At 42.6% G+C, this 6,287-nt stretch overlaps 1 long non-coding RNA gene across 3 annotated transcripts; it reads right to left on the minus strand.

The window, feature by feature from the left end:
* Positions 1-64: 64 nt before the first annotated feature.
* Positions 65-6,078, minus strand: LOC126501695 (uncharacterized). 3 transcript variants are annotated; one of them, XR_007591776.1, is made up of 4 exons: positions 5,128-6,062; positions 2,379-2,830; positions 1,379-1,608; positions 65-493 (listed from the first exon to the last, which is right to left on the minus strand). It is a non-coding gene; the product is annotated as an uncharacterized lncRNA (long non-coding RNA). The 3 variants fall into 3 exon arrangements; XR_007591777.1 differs by having other exon boundaries at positions 1,379-2,815; positions 5,128-6,078; XR_007591775.1 differs by having other exon boundaries at positions 1,379-2,830; positions 5,128-6,077.
* Between the last annotated feature and the right edge of the window lie 209 nt (positions 6,079-6,287).

A 6,287-nucleotide genomic window follows, 5' to 3' on the forward strand; every position in this document is an offset into this window, starting at 1 on the left:
AATACCAATCAAAATTTCCACTTCCTCCCCTCTTCCCAGTTCCCTCCTGCTCCCCCACTTTCTCTCCCCCCTCCCCCTCCAGTCCTAAGAGAGGGCAGGGTACCCTGTCCTGTGGGAAGTCCAAGGCCCTCCCCACTCCATCCAGGCTTAGGAATGTATGCATCCAAATAGAATAGGTCCCAAAAAGCCAGTACATGCAGTAGAGACAAATCCCAGTGCCATTATCATTGGCTTCTCAGTCTGCCCCAGTTGTCAGTCATATTCATAGGGTCCAGTTTGATCCCATGCTCCTTCAGTCTCAGTCCAGCTGGAGTTGGTGAGCTCCCATTAGCTCAGGCACACTGTCTCTGTGGGTGGACCAACCCCTCGTGGTCCTGACTTCCTTGCTCATATTCTCCCTCCTTCCTCTCCTCAACTGGACCGTGGGAGTTCTCGGTCCAGTGCTTCAACGTGGGTCTCTGTCTCTATCTCCATCCGCTGCCAGACAAAGGCTCTATGGTGATATTCAAGATAGTCATCAGTCTGACTATGGGACAAGGTCAATTCAGGCACCTTCTCCTCCACTGCCCAGGGTCCGAGCTGGGGTCATCCCCGTGGACACCTTGGAACCCCTCTAGAGTTAAGCCTCTTGACAACCCCAAAATGACTTCCTCAATTAAGATATCTCCTTCCCTGCTCCCATATCTGTCCTTCCTCCATCTCAACTATCCCACTCCCCCAAGCTCTCCCCAACCCTCCCTTTGTCCCTTCACTCTCTCCCTCTCCCCTTCCCCCCCTCCCCCCCACCCCCATGCTCCCAACTTTTGCCTGGCAATTTTGTCTGCTTCCAATTTCCAGGATGATCTATATAAGGCTTTCCTTGGGTTTACCTTATTACTTAGCTTCTCTAGGATCGCAAGCTATAGGCTCAATGTCCTTTGTTTATGGCTAGAATCCACTAATGAGTGAGTACATATCATATTCATATTTTGGGTCTGGGTTATCTCACTCAGGATAGTGTTTTCTATTTCCATCCAATTGCATGAAAAATTCAAGATGTCATTGTTTTTTTACTACTAGAATACACTCTTTCTTATGACAACATACAGAGTCAACCCTGCAGCTTGTCCTCAATCTTAAGGGTGCTTATTAATTTTTTCAGCCTGTGTTCCCAGTGGGAATTGATAACATTAGTCTGCTGTGTCTTTCTGACCCACTGAGCGTTTAGAAATTGCAAGTTATTAATAGTTGAACATCTACTAAAATGTTACTATAGACATTTAAATATATATTTAAATTAATAATAATTAAATTTAGTAAATAAATATATTAAATATATACATTTAAATGATAACATTAAAAAAACAAAAGCCAAACAAAATAAAAGAAATATACCAACCAACTGTTGAGTCTGAAAGAGAATGTCTCTCATAGGGTCTGTCATTTAAACACTTGTTTCCTGGTTGGTGGCACTGCTGAGGGAGGTCTAGATGTGTCCTTCCTGAGGAGGTTGAATACTCGGGATGTCCTTTGAAATTTTAAAGCCGTCACTAATTTGATGTCTTCTTGCATGTTGCTAAAAACGTGAGCTGTGTGTCTCCTTCCTTGGGGATTGCTGGCCAACACTTCCTGAGGGTGGAGGGGAGATGTGGGGGAATAGTGTTCAGACAGCTGTTCATATAACAGAGATAGCACTCAGAAATGACTTCAGTAAGACAACAGCTTTATCCTAGATATGGGGAATAGAAAAGATCGATGACCTGAGCTGGGGAATCACCTTATTTGCATCAAATAGCATGCTCCTATCACAGAGTGGGGTTAGTGGTAGCACAGACCTATGAAAAGAGCTAGAGCATGTTACTTGATTAATTACCATGGGGTCCGCAGGGAAAGAGCATTTGCCGGGAACTACGTCAAGGGTCATCCTTGAGATAAATCAGGCATGGAGCCTAGAGACATCCTCCAAAAAGGGCAGGAAGAGTGCAGGAAGCCCCACTGGCTAGGGGTTCCTTCCTGTTGTTAAGTTTGGAGAAAGCTGTTTGGCCATGGAAGACTGCAACCTCTGACCAACACGGCCTCCCAAAATCTCCCCCTGTTTTATTTTACAAGGGAGAGGTGTCATCACAAGCATTGGGAAACCTGTCATCTGTGTTTTAAGGTCTAGGTCCTGGTAGAGAACCATGACCTAATTGGTAGTAACTTTAGCAATTTTGGTGATCTCTCGCAACAGAATAGAATAAGGTGGCAGGGGAACGGTGCAAACTAAAACATAGCATAATCAGAAGAATGATAAAGGGTAGTGTAGCAGCCAACCATAATGAGCTTAATGGAAGCCTGAGTCTCAGTAGTTTACCCTGAAGCAATATCTGGTTGCAGGAAGGATCATAAATTGAGATTACCTAGGAACAGATCATCCAAAGGAAATGCCTAACATTCCAACTGTTGTAAATAGGATCACCCGTTGATACTTCTGAGCCCATTTTTTCTTTTTTATATATCAATTGAAATATAGGTAGACATTTAGCCTCCTATGTCAGGTAGTTTTCTTTTGACTTGGCCTTGTTTAGCAACTCTCATGGGGGCAGAGACAAAGTACTCCCTTCAGCAGCTGCTTCCAGGTGAACGGGGCATAGGTTGTCAAAGCCCTGCAAGGTTGACAGACTAGTTAAGGGCTAGGCAATAAGGCATTTATCAGAAACATCTGATTAGCTGTTCCAGGTGAAGGGACAGGGAGCATTCACGTCAGCTGGACTGGTTCTGACTCAGGAAGTCCAGAGCTGAGCAGCCTGGAGCTTGTAGGTCCTCTCTGGATGGTGGTTGTCAGCCAAGTGGGAACCTGTTGAGATAGGGACTGGACAGAAATGTCTTCAGTTTAAAGAGAAGCACCTTTAAGTCTGCATTTAGAAGAGCAACCAAAGAAAACTTAAAATCGTTGGCTTGTGGCTAAACAATAAGTAGTCAGTGTTTTCAGAGCTGGATTAATAGCTGAGATCGAAACTAAAGCTTGTCAGAATTCCATCAAACCAGTGAGCTTTTGAAATCTTAGTGTAACAATAGCATAAAAGGGGCAAGAAATCTGAAACATTTTTTAAAGTTCCTTAAGCCATCTTTATACCTTTCCAAATTGTATCCATCCATGTATCTTAAACCTTTCTTTTAGATCCTCACTGCTCACGTTTTTCTGTCTTCAGACCTCTGTAGCTTGCATTTACACTTTCATAACTTGCATTTTACACACCTAAGTCACTTTTTATCACAATTTAAGCGACTACATCCTCAGACCTTTATAATTTGCATTTATATATCTTCTTAAATCCTAAGACATTTTCTCAGACCATAACAACTTAAGGTTTAAAGTTTACACCTTTTTAATATCTAGTGGTTCACCAGGAGACACAGGCTGTTGAGTACTGAGGGCAGTCACTGTAGAGTGAGTTCCTCTAAGAAAAGGGATAGTAAAAAGTTACATTGAAATCTATTTTGTGAGTTTATCTCTTTTCTGAGTCTGGTAAAAGGTAAACTGTGTCTAAACCTAGTCAGAGCTCTAGGAGAGTGAGGCCTGTGGCCTGAATTTTACACAGGAAGAGAACTGAGAAGGGAGCTGAAGTTTTGGGGAAAGAAATGGGTGTCTGCTATTGTGAAAGCTACTATTACCAAGACTGTATATTAATAAAACCTTTTATGAACTTTAAATATTTTATAGCTTTAAAATGCTAAATAGTCTTAAAGGTTGTTTCTAAATATGTATTTAGCATTTTTGTACCCTTTTTTACTTTAAGAGGGGAAAAACAGGGCACAACCATAATACACATGAAGAAAAACAAACTCTAATTGTATATATTATTTAATATTTAATATCTGAGACTTATTTCTGGATCTTGTTTTTAGGACAAGACAGGAATTATTGCACAAATGTCCATCCTAATATAAAACTATCCTGGAGACCTTTTGTTTTCTCCTCTGTAGTGGTGGTCACCTTTAATTATATGGTGATAAAGTCACATGGCCTCTGTCTTCTCCAACACTAGCAAAGATAATGTCCAGCCACGGGGCTATCCAGAGATGGCAGCAAGCCAAAGTATTGCTTATATGCCATATGGGATCATAGTGCATCGTCTTTTTAAGATTACCTATGTATAGATTTTTAACTATCAACCATGTGTTACTGTTGGACCCTGGAGTCCAATTACCAAGGAGGAGTTGATGTAAAAGCAAGAGGATTTTTAATTCTGTCATGACAGAGTCACTCAGCATTCAAGCCAAGGACCCCGAATAGCTGATAAGGCTACTTTTAAAGCGAAAAGCCACAGAAACAAAGGGGGGAGTCTAGGGGTTGTTCTTCATCCTAACCATATCTGAGGAACTGAGTCAATATCCTCTGACCAAGGCCGAGGAACTGAGTCAACATCTAAGGGTTATCTTGCCCCAATTCCAATAACTGAGTATCTGAAGAACATCCACAAGGACACAGGGAGATGGAAAGTCCCCAACATTCCAGTACATGCATGTGAAGTTGTTACGTCCTTGGTTCCCAGGGAAGGGGGGAGGACTACTGCTGAGAGACCTCAGAAATGGTCTCAGAGTTGTCAGAAATGGCTTTAGAGTTATCCTAGAGTATTACATTGCTAGTTTTAAGCTAAACTTTTTAAATATAGATTTAGCGGATTTTTTAATGAAATCTAATAAAAATGATCCATAAAATGTTTACACAAACCGAGTTTAACTTTTTGGCTGTTCTGTTTTTCTCTGTGTCAGGGACTCATTCTGATACAGGGTATGGGGGGAGCTTTTAAACAGGGTTGAATAAGAGAAGGGGAGAGCCAGACCCCAATTTTAGAAACACCTTTTTAATAAAATAGAACAACAAAAACGATCTAACTTTTTACTGAGCACACCAGAACAGACAAAGAGACAAACTTTCTATGACACAACTTTTTTGAGAGTTAGACAAACGAAAACTTCCCAGGGGGAAACAGTATTTTATCAACTATATAGATTTTAAACCATGCCTGATGGTCAATTTATAAGCCCTGAGATAAGAGTTAACAGTATAATTTAACTGGGGAAAGAGGAGGGAGGTGTCAGCAGAGGGAAAAGTATCCTCAGTTCAACCTGTGACTGAGTGTGAGCAACTGAGATAACGCATACCTCCGGTCTTATCTTGCTCCCTTTGATAGGAATCCAGCAGGCACTGCTGCCAGGAAGTGTTTGTGTGCGTGGTGCAGGGGCAGCAGCTCTAGACCTGCAGGGAGGGGCAGGCGCCTCTCCGTTCCTGACTCCCGTGTTGTAAGAAACACAGGGACAGGAGATTTACGTAATATAGGAGAAGAGAGAGCCGAGGGAAAGAAGCAAGTTTTGGAGCAAAGGAAAAGGAGTAGTGTAAGATTTCAGCGTGAGAGGGACTTTGGTGGGTCCCATGGCGGGCGGGTGACTGAGCAGGAAACGGCAAATTCCATGCAGATAGAGTTTGGAAAGTATGGAGTTTTATTTAGGAAGAGGGTATTAAGAAGGTTTGTGAAGGTAGGAGGGGAGAAAGGGATAGATACAGAAACAGATAGACAGAGAGACTGGGGGGGGGGGGCGGTGGCAGCTATCTGCCTCTTCAGAAGAACTGCAGGGAAAGAAAGACAGAAAGGGAAGAGAGCTGAGATCAGCTTGCCTCACCGGAAGGGAGAGATTGGGAGTAGGCAGAGTTTGTCTCTCAAAGGGACAGGGTACTTGACAGGGAAGGTCAGCATAATCATGCCAAGTAGAAAGTAGAGAATTCCTTTTTAATTTTTGATCGCTCAGACCTGTGTCTCAGCAGTAGCAACCTGCATGTTTCTTCTATGCAACATGGCAAAGATAAAAAAAAAAATGGGGTTTAATTGGGTTAATTGAAAATGTAAGCGTTAGCTAGAAATAAGCCTGGACTATTGGCCGAACATTTATATTTAATGCTAAGCCTCTGAGTGGTTACTTGGGAGCAGTTTGCAGGACAGAAACTTCTGCCTAAAATCGGGGCTTTTGTCTACTTCTTTCAGCATTAGCAGCCCATCTGGCACAGATACATATAGGCCCTGGGAACGCTGCCACAGTCTCTGCGAGTTCACATGCGCATAGGTTATGCTGTGTTTAAAAGACCTTGGTTTTTTTAGGTATCCTCGATGCCTATTACATTCTCTCTGCTTCCTCTTCTGCGGGGTTCTTTAAGGGGTGGGATTTGATGGTTGAGTGTTCTGAAGTTGCTCACTCTCTGCATAATGTCAGGCTGTGTGTCTTCGCATTTCTTCCCAACGATTGCAGGAGGAGGCTTCTCTAATGATGGA

Source organism: Alexandromys fortis, unplaced genomic scaffold (assembly GCF_014885135.2).
Source record: "Alexandromys fortis isolate MF-2015 unplaced genomic scaffold, M_Fortis_MF-2015_v1.1 scaffold_5, whole genome shotgun sequence".
NCBI lineage: Eukaryota > Metazoa > Chordata > Mammalia > Rodentia > Cricetidae > Alexandromys > Alexandromys fortis.